Source organism: Podarcis muralis, chromosome 3 (genome assembly GCF_964188315.1).
Source record: "Podarcis muralis chromosome 3, rPodMur119.hap1.1, whole genome shotgun sequence".
In the NCBI taxonomy this organism is placed as follows: Eukaryota; Metazoa; Chordata; class Lepidosauria; order Squamata; family Lacertidae; genus Podarcis; species Podarcis muralis.
This window is the reverse complement of record NC_135657.1, coordinates 50437395-50455539: the sequence shown is the minus strand read 5'-3', so window position 1 is coordinate 50455539 and position 18145 is coordinate 50437395. Positions and strand designations below refer to the sequence as shown.

The window sequence follows — 18145 nt, the reverse complement described above, 5'->3', positions numbered from 1 at the left end:
TCGGAAGCACGTCAAAGTGCAAGTAGATAAATAGGTACCGCTCCGGCGGGAAGGTAAACAGCGTTTCCGTGAGCTGCTCTGGTTCGCCAAAAGCGGCTTAGTCATGCTGGCCACATGACCCAGAAGCTGTACGCCAGCGCCCTTGGCCAGTAAAGCGAGATGAGCGCCGCAACCCCAGAGTCGGCCACGACTGGACCTAATGGTCAGGGGTCCCTTTACCTTTACTTTACTTAACAGTACTTTATATTATGCAAGTTTTAACTCAGAGATTTAATTTTCAGCAGAAGAATGGAAACTGGGCATTTTACACAGACCACCTGGACAGCAAAATAACTCAAGAAGCAAGTTGTGTGATAAGCAATGGTTAGTTGCTAACAAGCCAAATTTAGGACCGCAATACGTGAAGGACTGCCTCTCCCGATCCTGAACTCTGTCTTCATCATATGAGGCCCTTGTCCGTGCACCTCCACATGAGTTCCAGAGGGTGGCAACACGATAACGGACCTTCTCTCTAGTGCCCCCCCCCCATTTGTGGAATGCTCCTCCCAGGGATGTTTGCTTGGTATCTTCTTTTTTTAGGCACCAGGCAAAAACATTCCTCTTCAACCAGGCATCAGAGCACGGCAGGAAAGAGGGATAGAAGCCAGTGTTGCCCGTGGCACCCTGACCATCTTTCAAGGCACCCAAGGGTGCCAGGGCACACTGATTGAAAACCACTGCTATGGCCTTTTAAATGTATCTGTGGAAAGGGGGGTTATTGTTTTACTGTTTGGATTTACTTATTTACTTCTTTTTATCCTGTATTTTATTCTGTGAACCACCCTGAGAACTTATGATGAAGAGTGGTATATAAAACTAATAAATAATAATAATAATAATAGGACTCACTGCAGCTTGTCCACATAGCATTAAACTATGGTTAAACATTATGTGAGAACCCTGTCTGTAGAGCATCTAGTATCAGCAGTTCCAAATGCACTGCCCACAGGAAATAAGAGACATTTTCAAAACAGTGACTCTGTTGGGAAGACAACCATCAATAGTTTGCTCAGCGTGGCACAACAGAAGTAAAACTGTGCAACATCTTAAAATGATTGCAACAACATCTTAAAATGTTGCAATTTTAAGAGCATAGCTACATCACTCATTTTCACATGCTCTGTCACTGAAAGTAATGTATCTTGAGCACTAAACTAACCCTCACCAGTTTACCAAAACAAATTAGTACAGTGTCTAAGGAAGATATGTTTACCTTATAGTTAATATAAAAAAGCAGGGAGGTATGGTAGTGGTTAGGTTAAGGGAAAATATCTATTTAAATACAAGCAAGGAATATTATGGGAAAGTTGGGATCTCTTTAATCAGACTGTCTTTCAGAAGAAGAGATCAGGAAATGAGATGTTTCCAACATTACAAAAAACTATAATCTCAAAGAGGCATCTGAAGATTCTGCTCAGTTTTTATGAAAAGCACCAAATTATTTGATGTGTGCATGTGAAAAGGGGACACTGGTAAAATTGCATCTACACGTGTGTTTCTTTCATTTCTAGCCCACCCTACAGCTGAGCTCCTGGGGTTCACAACAGATCTAAAATGAAATAAAACAATCAGAAAAACACATCAACAATGCAAAAACAACAGTGGCAGAAGACAATTATTCAACTTAAAATGTATTGCTACAATCTCCACGCTTCTCTGGACGGTGGTGCATTCCAGGGGCCCAGACCTCACCCAGACTTAGTCTATTTTGGAAGGAGGTCAGTTGAGGAGGGTGGTGTTCTATAACATTTGAGTTTAAGGTAAAGGTAAAGGTACCCCTGCCTGTACGGGCCAGTCTTGCCAGACTCTAGGGTTGTGCGCTCATCTCACTCTATAGGCCGGGAGCCAGCGCTGTCCGCAGACACTTCCGGGTCACGTGGCCAGCGTGACAAGCTGCACCTGGCGAGCCAGCGCAGCACACGGAATGCCGTTTACCTTCCCACTGGTATTTATCTACTTGCACCCGGGGGTGCTTTCGAACTGCTAGGTTGGCAGGCGCTGGGACCGAACGACGGGAGTGCACCCCGCCGCGGGGATTCGAACTGCCGACCATGCGATTGGCAAGTCCTAGGCGCTGAGGTTTTACCCACAGCACCACCCGCGTTCCCTAACATTTGAGTTTATCTGCAGGTAAACAGCGACACATATAGGGGTAGACCTTAAACACTCCAACAGACAACCCACCCACGTGCTTACAGAGCCCAAACCTCAAATATCTGCCTCTTCCTCTGTGTACCACTTGAAAACATCAGGCTGTCCCATATGTACAGACATCTTTAGCTGATAGGGACACAGGGGAAACATATGAATATAAGGAAAATGTGAATTATCAACATATACAATCCAGAAATCTCCCTAACAAAACTGCTAAAAGAGTCTCCAGCTACATTTCTGGTTCCACGTATCTTCTCCTGTCCAAATCCCCCAGTCTCACAACATTATTCAGCATTTGGTTCTTTAAAGAATGACAAGTATTATTGTTATTTGTACACCTGTATATATTACTTAATGACTTAGTATTAGAATAAGGGGAGGCTAACTGCAACTAAACAAACTATAATAAATTATTTCAAGATGGTTTTGTTGCTGGTACCTAACACTTGAAGCAAATAATAATAATAATAATAATAATAATAATAATAATAATAATTTATTATTTATACCCCACCCATCTGGCTGGGCCTCCCCAGCCACTCTGGGCGGCTTCCATAGAAACCAAAAATACAGTAAAATTTAGCTAAAATCTATCCTGTTAACAGATGTTGGACATGTAAAAGAAGGTGTTGATTACATGCATGTATGCCGAAGGTGAGATATGCAGAATGTGAAAAGTTATTCTGTACTATTAAATTCCATCCAAGTATTATTGGGATATCTCAACCAAATCATATTCCTTTAGTTATTAAGAGCAACCAAGATGTTGTCAGCTATGAAATGGCAACCTGATAAAATTCTCACTGAAAGAAAATGATTCAGCAACTTTCAGATTTAGTAAAGTTAAAAGATGGACAACGAACATGATTCCCCAGTTGGTAAAGTGAAATAAATGTTTAAGTTGGAATTATTTTACACTTTTTCACTGCTAATAAATGACTAGAATCAATTATCTATTTTACTTATACAGATTTTGTAAAAGGGTTTAAATATTATTTTACCTATTTAAAGTGATCTATTACACATTTAACATAAACCTATAAGCACAGAATTAAAGGAACATAATTCTATAAAAAGAAGTTAATTTGAATACAGTGAATGTATTTATAATGTTAACGTTTGCTATTACATGAAGCATTAAAAAAGAAAAAAGAAGTGTAGTAAGAGACACAGTGTAGATACAGTGTAGAAAATATACCAATGGTTGCAGAGTTATCACAACCCCCACAAGTAAGCAAATACTTGGAAGCAAAAAGGAAAGGTTCAAATTAGCCAGAAAGCCTTGTGACCCAGCACAAGTTATTGTGCTGAATCCCTACAAAGCTGTGGGGTAGGAGAGACTGAAACAGGGAGGCCGAATTTTCCCTTTACTCACATTTCTCCCAACTTCTTCCCCTTTTTAACAGGTTTTTCTCCTGTGGTGGGTAACTTCCAATCCTCTCATAGGAGGAAAATAGCTTTAAAAAGCAGTTGAAGGAAACATGGGAGAAAGGGTTATTCACACATAAACTTGCATCCGGAATAACCCAATCCTGAAAGTCCAGTATGGCCCTGAAACTCATTTGAAGTTACACATTCCTTTTAACCCTCATGCAAAGCACTTCCAAGGCGGTGAAGGGAGGTGGGAAAGCAAGAAGTGGTGGCCATTTGTGGCTTTTCAGCCAAATGCATCTGGGACCCTTCACAACCTTGTTAATTCATCTATTTTGTCACACCATGTGCTCTTCTTCCCTCAAAACTCTTCTTCCCCACTCCACCGCCCATCACATTTTATGGTAGCTCTACTGTCAGGCTTTTTCCCCCCAAAACTTTTTTTAAAAATATGCAACTATTTGCCACCCTTCCAAAGAGCCTGAGAGGTCAGAAGCAAACTAATAATCCCATTTACATTTTCCCTAAAGTGGTGAGCGAACACTTGTACACATTTCCCAATTACAAATAAATAAACATTAAAATGGGTTTTAAGGGAAGTTGTGTTTAAGGGAAGTTTGTAAGGGAAGTTGTGTTCCATATAAACTTTGGGAGATCTATCTAAATAGCCATCTAGTCACTATAAATAAATGGGGGATACGTTATGGGTCCAATAATGAAGATGAAGTATCAACATCTTCACAATGAGACGATCATTCAACAGATCACGCACCTGTGCTGTATTAATGTGAAGCGATGACAACCCCCTAATTCTGTTTTCACCACAATTACCAATATACATTTGAATCAGGTTACCATAGAAATAGAAACAATACACTACAACAATTACTCAAGAATGAAGATTTATTATGTGTTAAATGGTAGAACACAAATTTTGTTTTTATATGTCTCTGCTAGTATGTGGCAGGTTAATATTATTCCATGTTCATCCATTTTTCATTTGTTAACTTCCAAGACCTACGACTGTCCTAAGTCCTAATAAATCTTGGTCACTTGACAAGACTATTCCACATCATTTGTCTACTTCAGGTTCCATGCCATTCAAGTTCCTGCATTAAAAGAAGTGTAGTGATGGGACCCATGGAAGAGCCTTTTCAGTGGTGGCTCCACATCTGTGGAATGACCACCCCACTGAGGTGCATTTCACCCCAACTATGATGTTTTTTTCAGGTGCCAAGTAAAACCCACCTTTTTAGTGGCTGATGGGTTAAACAATTCTTATGGTGTTTTTAATTATGCTATTCATGTAATTATGCAAATTACTATCATGTTTATTGTTTTAGAGTACGTTATTTTTTGTAAACTGACCTGTGACTATTTTTGGTGAAGGACACTGTGGAAATAGCTTTAAAAAATAAATAATTTACCACCACATCACAAATGTGTTCAATTCTACTGAAATGCGAATCAGAGAACAAAAGGGGGAAAGTGAGTGCAACAGAAAGTAACAAATGATTGTTTCTTTTTTCATTATTCCTTCCCGTAACCAACTATTCTCTGGCATTTGTACTCTGGTGTGCTTTCCTTCTTCTTGTAATGTTTCCAACAAGAAAAATTCTGAAATCTATTGTGCTGCTTTCAGCATGCCCTAGTAAAGACTTGCCACAGCGTTAATAAGCAAACTTGCTCTGAAACAGGACATCCCATGTTTAAAGCATCTTCAACTGACAGCTATGCAGTCTTGAACAGAAAGTATCCAAGGAAGACGATTTCACTTTCTTGAAGGAAGATTTCACTTTCCTGAAAGAAGCGTCCTCCCTAGCTAATCTATTAGCACACTGCTTCTGGCGGTGGTTTGATCTCACTCTACCTTCCTGGAATTTAAACCCATTTATTTCTCGCACTATCTTCTGACGAGCAATTGTTCCTCCTCCTTTTGTTATCCCATTCCACATCAATAGATAGGTACCACCCTCGCATCGCAGGGGCAGCAGTGCTTTATTTCTAAAAAGAGCGGCGCCTGAGACCAAGTTTCCCTGGAAGCACCCCCCCATCTCTTTTACAAAACACACATACGGGGGGGGGCACTCCCGCATCCAGATCCCCCTCGCCCTCGCCCTTAAAAGCAATCAGCCGTAGAACAAAACGCGAAGCCACCTACTTGCGCTCAGGAAACACTCGGTAAACCGCCTAAAACAGCTGCCCGAAGAAGATCCATCTTCCATGTCTGGCCCTAACAAGAGCGAAGCGGAGAACGGGGAGAAAGTGGAGACGGCGCTTCTTTGTTGCTGCCGCTGCCTGCAAGCCCGGCTCCTGCCTCTGGGGCCGTCGCCGCGGGCGGCCGCTCTTCTTCTTCCTCCTCCTCCTCCTGTAGCTACCCGATTACAGGACCACAAGCGAGAAAAAGCCGGGCAAAGAAGCGAGGAGCCGAGGGCGACCGCTGCTGCCGATGACGACGCTGCCCGACGGCGCCTTCTTGGGAAATGGGAGCAGGATGGAAAAGGGGAGGCAGAGCCGCCGCCGCCGCCGCCGCCTCCTGCTTCCGCCGCTGCCGGGGAAGGCAATCAAGGCAGCTGCTGCTGCTGCTGCTCCCACATCTCCTGCCGACGCCGTGCTTGCTTTCCCCTCTCCTTCCCTCCCGCGGGGACTGGGGAGGTGGAAGGGAGGCGAGGAGGGGAGGAACGGAGGTGGCGGCAAGGAGTGGAAGGAAGGAGAAGGGGAGGGAACGGAGGCGACTGGAGGAGTTGCTGCTGCTGCTGGGTTGGAGAAGAGGCTGCAGGAGCCTGTCCCCGCGGCTCCTTGCGAGGATGCGAGTGCGGCCGCAAGCAGCCCGGTCCCTTCCCGGGGAAGGAAGCCCCCCGCCGCCTCCGCCCCTCTCCTGGCCGAGGGAGTGGAGCAGGCTAGGATTGGAGCCCGGGTTTTCCCCTCCCGCCCCTGCAGCCAGGGGGGGGGGGTCTGGGGGCGGGCTAAGCGCGCTTTCTCCGGGTTGGCCGTCGAGCTCCGTTCCTGCCCTTTCCGCGCGAGTTTAAGGCAGGACTTTTGCCGAGAGTCACACGGCGGGGCGGCGAGGAGGGAAGCAGAGGCAGGCGAAGGGGCAGGTTCGGTTGCTGCTGCTGCTCCGCCCCTTTCCCTTCACGCGAAGGGTGGCCGGCCGCCTTCCTCGGGTTTAGGATCCGCCGTGAAGAATCTTCTTAATATCTTGCTTTTTGCCCTTTGAGGAGAACGAGGAGTCTGCTGGCGACCCCCACCCCTCAAACCTTGGCGTTAAAGCGCGCGCGCGCAAATACACACAATCCACCCCTTTCCTCTGGTTCCTTCTCAGCAATGCAAACATTTCTTTCCGTCTGTAAAAAAGGCAGAGCGAGGAGCGTGGAAAAAAATAGTTCACTGCAGTGCTGCTTCCAATTTCCAACCCCGGCTCGCCGCCAGAAAAACCGCCCACTGGCGGAGCCTGGTGCCTCAGAGCCGCCTCCCTGCTCACCTCCCCGCAGCGAAGGCAAGGCAAGCAGCGGACTGGCCGCCTGAAGAAAGCGCGGGAAGCGAAGGGATTTGCCCCTCAGCCGCCTCTGCGCCCTCTCAGCACTTCCAAGTTCACAAACACCCAGAGTTCCCCTTCACAGGACTGAAGAGCGTATTAAGCAGAGCCCGGCTGGGTCCGACCCAAAGGCCCGGCACGTCCCCCTGGGAAGCCCACGAGCGTAAGCGCAGGAGCGCTCTCTTGCTCGCCTTTGTGTCACGCTTTGACTTCAGCGCTCAGTTTCTAAAAAGACATAAGCTTGGGAAGGGAAGGGGCTTCCAGCGAGCTCCCAACAACTTCGGCCTGTGAGGGGCGGGAAGCACTCTGCACGTCCCCAAAGGCATTCAGGCTGAGGCTGCCTTCGCGCGCACACTATCTTGGCGGGAAGGCGCCTTGAACCAAACTAGCTTCTGAGGCAAACGTGCTGCACTGGTGAGGGGCGCGCTTTTCGGGACTCCGCCCTGAAGAGAGTCTGGCGCCGAACTTCCCGCCCACGACGAGAAACAAGGCCACGCGCTGAAGGCACCTGCGCTCCTTCCCGTTTCCCAACTTGGGAACACGTGTCTGGTTCGCTGCTCGTGGCTGAGGGGGTCCCAGAGGCGGCCACGCGCCCTGCCCACAACGCGACTGCGAGGGAAGAAGGGGGCTGGCCCAGCCAGCGTCCTTCTTCCTCACCTGAGCGCTCAGTCTGTCGGGGCGCAGCCCGCCTCACGGCAGGTGCGCTTGTCCAGGGGGAGCCGCTCGCCACGCAGTTCCGGCCAAGAGTTCCGGGCGGGCGCGGGGCGCTTGGCTGCGTAGGCTGGCAACTGTATGTTTCGTTCGCGCGCCCAAGCTCACGTTTCAGCACCAACGGGAGAGGAAAGGGGACTGAAAAGCCTGGCTCCCGCTCCCTTCCTTCCTCCTCCGGCTCTCTCGCTCAGAGGGGCGCTAGGAGAGGGCTACCCTGGAAGGTGGGACTCAAACGGCCATTACCTGGCAAGCCGCCTCTCTGCGCGGGCGGCTCCTCTCTGAGGGAGCCCACGGCTCCCGGTAAAAACGTTCGCCGACTCTTTCGCGGAGCGGTGCTTTAAAAGGAGGCTCGTCGGGAGCAAACCAATCGCGAAGCCGATCGCGTTCGCAGAAGTCCACGGTGCCCGGCGTCAAGGCGGCTCCTTAAGGGCAAGAACCTCGCCCACAAACGGTGCCAAAGCCTGTCGCAAAGGAAGAAAGGCACCGATCTTCACATGGTAGCGGTTTACATCCCCCATTCCTTTGATGAGAATAGTTGCCCTATTTCCTCATCCCAATGATCACTTAGTTTCTGTGAAGAAGAAGAAGAAGAAGAAGAAGAAGAAGAAGAAGAAGAAGAAGAAGAAGAAGAAGAAGAAGAAAGAAGAATAATAATACAATTTGGTATTCATTAAAACTGGTCCGATCTTAGTTGTAAGGTTTCATCTATTTGATTTCTGGATCCTTACTGGTATATACGGACAAAAGAGACATTTTGAAATGAAAAAAGGACAGCGTTATATAAATGACTGGAAGATAACTGTTAGAATTCTTTTTTATCTGTTATGGTACATTCATGAACCTGATTTCAGTCCTGAAGTTTTCCTTACTGACGGGTGGGGGGTGGATCTGTTATTGCCTTTGCGTTATATGTCTGTAACCGTTTTGAAAACGAGATATTTCATCTGTTTTCTCAATCAGTAATTGGTGCTCTGTTTAAAATTGTGCAGTGGGCACTGGCACTCAGTAGAAATACACACAGGGTCTCGTTGGAAAGCCTTTCCATTTATTTTCCTTATTCAGTCAGCTGTGATAAAGAACGGGAGGCTACCCAAACTTACCAAGAGGGCAGATTTTTGTCTCCATAATCGTTTGTCACGTTGGTAAATAGCATCATTTAACATGCCTCCTGGAATCTAATGCTGGCATTAGTAAAACAGTGCACGTGGTTATTTACAAATATTTATAAAACAGAGAGCTTGCATGTCACTTATTCACATGCACAGATATCTTCTATACATTATTTGAATAATTTGAAGAAACTAAAATGATTGGATGACTTTAAAAATGGCATGCAGTTTTTTGTTTTAAAATCTTATTGTCTCCTCCTGACACATATCTACCTGAAATCTGCAAAATTGTTTGCTTCTTTTTCCTACTTTTTTCTAAAGAATAATTGAATTGGTCAGATTTACAGCATAACTGTTGTGACTTATGTATACCCTTATCAAAACAGTGTTTTCAGCTACACATTCCAGGAAAACTATCAAGTATCCAGTTCAAACTAAATGTATAATTTGCTCAGTTTATTTGTTTAACCGTGTTACATTTTCAGACACTAGATGTGCAAAACATATTTGTAGCTGGAAATAACATTTCTGCATACTTCAGTGTTCCTCTAAGTACTAAGAACAAGGCATTCATTATTATCCAACATTACAACTAAATAATTTTGCTCATTTCATGAGAATGCACAATCTTTCCATTACATGTTTTTGTCAATTACTCAGTTATTGAAATCAAATTGTCAAAGCAGATGGGAGAAAAATAAGAGTTATGGATATTATTCATAAGGTGTTGGTTTACTTCTATATTTAGGAATTTAAAAAGAAGAAACAACAAAGTCCAACGTTGGTTTTATTATGATTTTACATAACTTTGCCATTCCTAAAATTTGCCTTCAGTCAAAACATTTTAAAAATGTAATTTCCATTGCCTAATAAGCTAAAACATTCATTTGAATACTACAACATCTTGCACAGATTACATTTGCTTTGTAGATGAGTTACAGCCTGATACTAATTTCACTAGCACTTCTGAGGGTGCTTCAGATGGCAGCCTTAACTTTACAGCTTACTTCTGCAGATGCAATTGACTTATGTGCTGTGTTTTTAATTGTAATGTTAGTGATCCTTCAATTTCTTATTTTGTATTTAATTATATTAAAATTTGCATTCCATAGAATACAAATTGTAATGCAATAAAATACAATATGAGAAATAAAAGAAACAATAAAATTAAAAATCAATAGGAATATTTGATATGGATATGCCATGGAATACCTGGAGCTTGCAGACCACAGGTTGGGTACCCCTGCCATGGAAAGCTGGTTCAGGAAAACAAATCTGTTATGTAAGAATGTGCCAGTTAATATTAACTTTACACAATCATTTTGAGATTAAGTAATTTTTAGTATTGTACATGTTCTATACCGAATATGTATGTTTTGTAATTCCTAACATCAAAGACACAGTAGCCACTCCTCTAAGCATAATAAAATGGGTCTAAAATGACAAATAAGAATAAAATAATTTATTGACTGAGCATGAGCTTGGTTTATTTTTAGAGCCAACTGTACATTTATGGAACTATGGAATTGCAAATCTCCATTTTCAAGTTTGTACACAAAATTTGTTGTAATTAGAACCATGGGCATAACCAGGATTTTTGTTAGGGGAGCAGGTAGAAGCTCAGATTTGTATTGATTTAGGGGGCACCTGCCCCCCCCCCCTTGGCTATGTCCATGAATAGAACAATCTGATTTCATCAGACACCAACTGGTGAAAGGTTAAGTTTCCTGGGGAATGGCTTAGCAGCTACTCAATAAGAACTGAAGTAGTAGAAATGAAATGGAGGTGTCCTGAATGTTACATACAGGGAGTATAGCGGAACTACAAGATATTATTTTTAGCTCTTCTGCAGAAGAGGTTGGGTTATGACTGAAGCAACATTTCTGTGTTCTAAAGGCCCATCACATCCTTGCATTCCAGATACTTCCCAATGCTCAGAATACTTCTCTCCACCACTGACAGACAGTTATAGATGCCAGAGCCTCCAGCAATGTTTGCAGTGTCACCCTCCTAGTCCCTTAAATGCCCTGACAAGAAAACAAAAAATTAAATCAGCTAGTGATTATGAATAAGCCTTTAGCATGTATTGCTAAGAAAGGAGAAACATCTCAATGAAAAAAGCACCAATAAATGAGCCCAACTACACAACCTACATTTAGCACTGGTCATTCCCCTTAATATTTCACTTTTCTATTAGATACCTCCTATCCATACATAAATCGTTTTTACATTTATAATGGCTGGGATCCAGACAAGTGGAAGGTTCACCCAAGGTGTTTCCCCATGTTATATGTGAACTTCCTTCACCCACTATAAGCCACCTTATTCTATGCCATTATGGACCTCAGCTGGGGGGGTGAAGGGAAAGGGGGACAGTAAACCCTGTTGCTGGGGGTTTCTCTTGTACATCTGAATCCAAACCAATTTTGTGGTTGTTATAAAGGAATTTGACAGTTATACACAGAGCTCATTTCAGCTGGAACTCACCAGAACTCAATTCTGGCACCTCTCAGATGGGACCTATTGCCATTCTAAGAAAACAAGGGAGGTCTCATGGTGAGTTCTGGCACCTCTTTTTCTAGAAAAATGGCACTGGTTATACACAAGTAAAATTGTCTCTCCCTAACTTACCCATTCCCATATATAACACTCTTAACCTCTTTAGCTGGGAATGCTCTTAAACATGCCCTTCCAGTTATCCGACCTTACCAAGACCCTAAGGTCTTCATCAGAGACCCTTCCACAGGCGCCCTCAGCAAATGATCTACAGCAGGAAGTTGCTACAGAAACGGCCTTTTCGGTGATGGCACCATAACAATAGAACACCCTCTCCAGATAGGTTTGCCTTGCACCTACTACAGTGGTACCTCAGTTTAAGAACAGCCCTGTTTACGAACTATTCGGTTTATGAACTCCGCAAAACCAGAAGTAGTGTCCCGGTTTGCGAACTTTACCTCGGTCTAAGAACAGAATCCGAATGGTGGAAGGGCACCGGCAGTGGGAGGCCTCATTAGTGAAAGCACACCTCGGTTTAAGAACGATGCCAGTTTGAGAACAGACTTCCGGAACGGATTAGGTTCGTAAACCGAGGTATATAGCATTTTCATTACCAGGTGAAAACCCAAGCATTTTAAATATCAATTTAAGACCTTCAGAGTTTTTATCTGCTTCTATGCATGTTTTGCTGGTGGTGGTCTCATTTATGTAGTTTTCTGCTGGGATTTTATAATGTTTGGTTTTCAGGATTCTGTTTGTTTTTATGGTTTTTATCTTTTATTGTTAATCACCCAGAGAACATTGTTTATTGGCTGGTATACAAATGACGTTAGCTACTCAGTTAATGTAGACACTGTGTTTCATCAATAGCACCTATTCAACATATTGTTCTGAAGCAGGGGTTCTCAAACCTTCTGCCTCCAGCATATACCTGACATGTTTAAAAGTTAGTGAGGTCCACCAATCACAAAAGGGTGGCAGGTGTAAGCAGAGTTCAGCATAATCAACTGGCAATTCCTGGCAGCACTTTTTACTGATATCTAATCCGTTTTTTGAAATTGTGTTTTTGTTTTTTGTTTTTTATTTGGAACTTGTGACACTGAGTTCCATAGCTCAGCTTTCCTCAAAGTACAGACATTTTCTCTAGAGCTATTATGACTCAGGCCCCTACCCCCATTTTAGGCATAAATTGTTGATTCAGAGACTCTAAATGGAGGGCTTTCCTTTCACATTTCCCCCTTCCAAATCCCAGGTGTCTGTTCAAAGTATTTTTTACCCATCTCCTGTCATTTTTACCAATTCTCCATTCACACTAAACTTATAAATTATTCCTTCCCCCAAAAAAACCCTGCCAGTTTATATTGCTCCTCCTCCCTTGGTCTTTTACATTCCTTTCTTCCCCTTGTAACACTTTTCCTCTATTATCCCCATCCTTTCTATTTCCAGTTTATTAATATTTTAATCTTTAATATTAATTTTTAAGTACACTTTTTAATTTCTTTCAACAACTCTCCTGGTTCTTTCGCCTCCAATAAGAGAAATGCCCACCCCCCGGGGAAAAAATCTTCTCTGTCTCCTGGCCACCTTTACTCAGCAGGCAACAAACTGCTGCTGCTGGCATTAGTTCAGCCAAAAAGCCTCAGTACAGTTAGGGGACAAGGCAGGTAAGTAAGGATGCCCTCAGCACTGAGGCCTACCTAAAAGTGGCACAAAACCCACTCTTGAGAAACACTGCTCTGAAGTGTTACTTGTTCTAAATCACCCTTTAATATTGATCCTGTTTTCTTTTAGTTTGTATGAGCATGGCCTGAGTTCATCCTGTTCATCATGAGTACTGCTCTCAAATTACTAGTGTTGAACAAGGACATTTGGCAAGCAAAATAAAACTGTTTTTCCTTTTATAATCACAGTATGTCAAAACACTTGTGTTAATTATGAAAAGTATTTGATTTCATCTGCCCTACTCCACTACCTACACTGTTCCCCAAGAAGAAGGGACTCAATCCCAGGTTTCATATTCTGAACAGAAGTGTCCTGGTTTCCATTCAAAGCACACAGGCAAAGGACCTTACTCATAAGTAAGAAAGAACTCTTTGTTCAGGCAAGTAGCAGCATGGGCTCAGCAGCAAACACAGTGCTCAGGAGTCACGATTCAGGAGCTCAAGAGCAGGGCAAGATATTCAGAACTAGATGGAAGCAATGAAGATGTCCCAAGGAGTTTCCCCACCTATCTTGCCAAGTTTTTGTAGATGAAGTGCCTGCTTCATCAGGATGCATGGCTCTGCTCCCATCTGCATAGATGGCATATGGTTCTAAGTGACAAGGCTGTACCCTCACCTTCAGACTCCTGTTCAGTCACTGCTGTGTCTTGTTCAGCCTCCAATTCAGCTGACCAAAGCCCTCCCTAGTGCTGACTGAGGCTCTCGGCTCCCCCTTCCAAAGCAGCTGAAGTCAGGACAGAAAGAGTAGATCCTCCCTCCTCCAACTCAAGCTCCTACCATTCAGCTCTCTCCTCCAATTTCTTCCTTTTCCTCCTCCACCTGAGCCTGCCAGTACAATACTAATCCTAACTATGGCTAAATGGCAAGAAGCTGGAAACACTTTTAAGAAGGAAACAATATATACCAGCTCGGATCCATTACAGTCTACCAGCTACGTAAAGTGGAGTCAGTATTAGTAAGATTAGCTACTTTTCTGCTTTTACATTATGTAAAACTGCATATATTAATATAAGAAATAATTAAAATATTTATTTCAATTAAGGTATACTCAGAGTAGACCCAATGATTTCAGTGGGATTACTCTGAGAATGACTAACATTGGTGCTCAACCTATGCTTTTAATGCACATTAAAATCTGCTCGTTTCAAACTACTTTTATACAAGTCAACTATTTTATATGAAATCAACTATTGTACAAAGTGGTCATGTGAAGTCATCCTTAGTCATGGTCCCAGTGGAATGTATCTTGTTTCAAATGGCAAATTTTATGTATTGCTTTGGTAAAAACAGGCTTTCAACACACTACCATATATTTTTAGATAAGTAAATTGAGTGGAATTTTGCTATGTCATCTAAGCAACTACAGAAAGATTTCATACACAAATGTAGCATCAAAATGTTTTTGTTAATTTTTGTAAAGCTATCATCCTCCTTCTTCTGTATATATAGCTCAGACTTGGCTATATTTTGCTGAAAGCATTACAGGGGACAAATGAATAAGAGGCAGAAAAACATCTGATAGCTCTTGTGCGGCAGTTTTGGGGCTCCCAAAGACACCCAGGGCCCTACACTAATCCCCAAAATTAGGTACCAGTGATTAGATACCAGCCCTTTTCTAGATAAGGAGGAGAAATTCAAATCAATTTGCATTTAAAGGCAAACTTTCTGAAGGAATTCACACTTTCCGAAATAAATGTGATGTGAAACATAGAAACCCGTCAAAATTTGCAGTTATCTGAATTTTGCGATGCAGTTCTCCAGCCAGGTAGTGTGTACAAAAAATGCAGATATTTAGGTTAAATGTGCACAAAAATGCAGCTTATTCTTGTTGTTATTACATGTCTGTCTCAAGAGAGAGAGAATGGAATCCACCTCTGGGGTTGATGTCAAATTGCTGTATTAGCAGCACCAAAGTGACCACTCTGGGATTTAGGTTTGATGAGGCCCTAAGCTACTGAAAGTAATGGGGCCCTTTATATGTCCAGCTGTCCTCTGTCAACAACAAATTGTCGCCGTTTTTTTGTTGTTGAATATATTCTATATGGTAATTTAAGGACCTTATAGGTATCTACAGCCATTTGCACATAACAAAATATGTATTTTATCAAAGTAATTGTTATATTTTGGAAATGTACATCCAGGGGGTCCAAGAGAGTGGGACCTAAGCTATAACTTGTTTAGCTTATACGTAAATCCGGCACTGCTCTGGGAGGCAAGTCAGGGCAGTGTGTATGGAGGTCTTGGGCAGCCCAGACGACAAGACCCCTCTCTTGGCCTCACTGATATGGCCCAAAGGAAAGCAGAGCAATACGTTTGGCACCAGCTTGGCTGCAGCAGTTGCCGGAAGAAGGCGTACAAGATGCCATCCAAACATCTTAGGGCTCCCCTCTAGATTTGTATAATTTACTCCTTAGCCTTTTCTTATCCCAAATATGTCCCACAAGGCAGCGGAGGTTTAGGATCAGAGTTTCCCATCTGCCATGCACTTCCCTCTACAGCAAGTGCAGAAACCACCTTCTTGACCACTGGACCCACTATTGGTCTCATCTGCTCAGTCTGCCAGAGCCAGTGTTCACACACAAAGGAAGTCCCTAACTCACCAAGGGTTTGAAACCCATCTGCTACCCTCCCCTGGCTTAGAAACGCAGCTATTAGTGCAAACAACATACAAAAATGTGAAATGTGCTTTGCAAAAATGTGAATAGTGTGCAGATTTGCACACAAAATTGTTTTATATTAGGCAAAATTCACACTTAAAGCCCTGTTTGGTTTTCATGGTGAACAAAATGATGTCAATATGTAGCAAACTGTTGGACAAATTTTACAAATGAGAAAGAAAAATGGTCAGATTTGCCCATCCCTGCCCTCTACCCAGTAGTGTCTCCACAAACAAATGAAACATAAGAAGTGCAAGAAGTTCTGCTTTCCTTTGGGAGCTCTGGATTCCTCTCCAAGACCCCCAGTTTTCTGAGATTGGTTCTCTACCTGCATACCTTCCCTCTGTCTGGAGTTTCAGCCTTCCAAGAAGAACTGAGCTCTTGTGCCCCCATTTCTTCCTTGCGTCGACTGACTGTTTTGCCTGTCCAGCAAAAGAAGGGACCTATTGGTTCTCTTTGAAGATGGAAGTTCTGCCCTTCCCTCCTCCTGGGCCGTACCTTCTGTATACCTTCCCAACTTCTTCTAGCTCCATTGGCCTAAGAATATGGAAGGCAGACCAGGTCTAGGCCAAGTTTCCATTTCTCCAGGATTATGGCCCTGGCTGCTACATCTGTCCATCTTCTCCCTGGTATGCGCTGCTTGCCAGAGGCTTGAGAGTTGCTATGCCAAGGTTGTGGGGGGGGGGGTGTTCTTCCTCAAGGGCTTGCATGTTAATTGTTCTGCCTGACAAAAAATCACTTACCATTTTAAATGCTGAATGTCAGAATGAAATTTCTTTTTTCACGAATCTCCATTGTCTCTTTGCCAGATGATGAGGCATGCTTAACAAAGAAGCAGGAGGATTTCTGTTGCACTGTTGCTATATTTACAGCTTACTGATCTGTTCAGTTACAAATGAACAAGCCATGGGACGTGCCAGAAGATGTACAAAGCAAACAGGCTTCCCACTTTTATGCTTCTCCATGTAATGTGAGGCCAATATGAGCAAGGAACTTTTGGTACTTGTTTCTGTCTTCCCCCCTCCCTAGGTACTGCATTCCCCTGCCCCTTAAATATAATACACCATAAATGGTTTAAGAACAGTCCATCCTTGGTTTGTTGCTCAGTGCATTGTTCAGTTTGGTAAAAGGCACAAGCAGATCCTCTGTGGGAAATTCTGACTTATGAAATCAGAGTCCTAAAAGACCATCTATGTTCTGCACAGAGGACTTGATCCAATACAGCATTAACCCTCTGTGGCTTTGCCCATCCTTTATTTCCCTGCACATATTTCCTACTGCTTCCTGTGACTTTTGCTCATCCAGCTCCTTCATCCATCCAAAGATCTCCTCCTCCCTGAAATGACTCTGCCCATTTCCCCTTTGCAGTTTCATATGTCAAGAACTGCCCACCAAACTGCCTCCACGTGGACCACCTCTTTCATTTTGTTTTTTAAGTCCAGCCTCAAAACCCTTAGTTCCTATTGTAACTAAGCCAAAGCACACATTAATTGAAGCAATCACATACAGGTGTCTCATTCCCCCCCCCGCCCCCGCTTATATGGTGGTTACCTTCCCACACGCATAAGTGAAATTGTGTAAAGTGAGGTAAAGGTAAAGGTACCCCTGCCCGTACGGGCCAGTCGTGTCCGACTCTAGGGTTGTGCGCTCATCTCACTCAAGAGGCCGGGATCCGGTGCCGTCCGGAGACACTTCCGGGTCACGTGGCCAGTGTGATGAAGCTGCACTGGTGAGCCAGCACCAGTGCCGCACATGGAAACACCGTTTACCTTCCCGCTATAAAGCGGTACCTATTTATCTACTTGCACTTAGGGGTGCTTTCGAACTGCTAGGTGGGCAGGAGCTGGGACTGAACGACGGGAGCTCACCCAGCCGCAGGGATTCGAACCGCCGACCTTACGATCAGCAAGTCCTAGGCACTGAGGTTTTACCCACAGCGCCACCCGCGTAAAGTGAGGAGCACCCTCTAAAAAGTCTTCGAGCACTCATTTGCTCTCCAGCTCTCTCTCCCACTCTCCAGACCAAAATATCTGAGCTCTGAGGCTGGCTGGAGACTAGAGAACACATGAGAAAGCGGCAGCTGCCATTGCGCTAGCCCGCACATCAGCTGTTAGGTGAAGATGCTGAGCAGCCTAAACAAAGCCCGGTGCACCTCAGATCTCTTTGGCACTTCCTCCATCATCACTGATGTCCCCTTTGGGCTCCAGAGAGGGTCTCCTTGCAAGCCACAAGGACTCTCCAGCTCTCTCCCGCCATATCCTGGTCAAATTCTATTTATTTATTTATTTATTTATTTATTTATTTCCCAGTGCTGCACATATATGCAGTCATGTGCATGTTGATTGAGTGCCA

At 43.9% G+C, this 18145-nt stretch overlaps 1 protein-coding gene across 8 annotated transcripts in view; it reads right to left on the bottom strand.

The window, feature by feature from the left end:
• Positions 1 to 18145, bottom strand: part of PDE10A (phosphodiesterase 10A) — a 185461-nt gene that overhangs the window by 81675 nt on the left and 85641 nt on the right. The window contains exon 1 of one of the 8 annotated variants that reach the window (XM_028723862.2): positions 5726 to 5859. The exons of the other annotated variants lie outside the window; for them this stretch is intronic. The gene's annotated coding sequence lies outside the window, so the exon portion shown is untranslated. Of the gene's footprint in view, positions 1 to 5725; positions 5860 to 18145 lie in introns of those variants that run through there. 8 annotated transcript variants of the gene reach the window in all.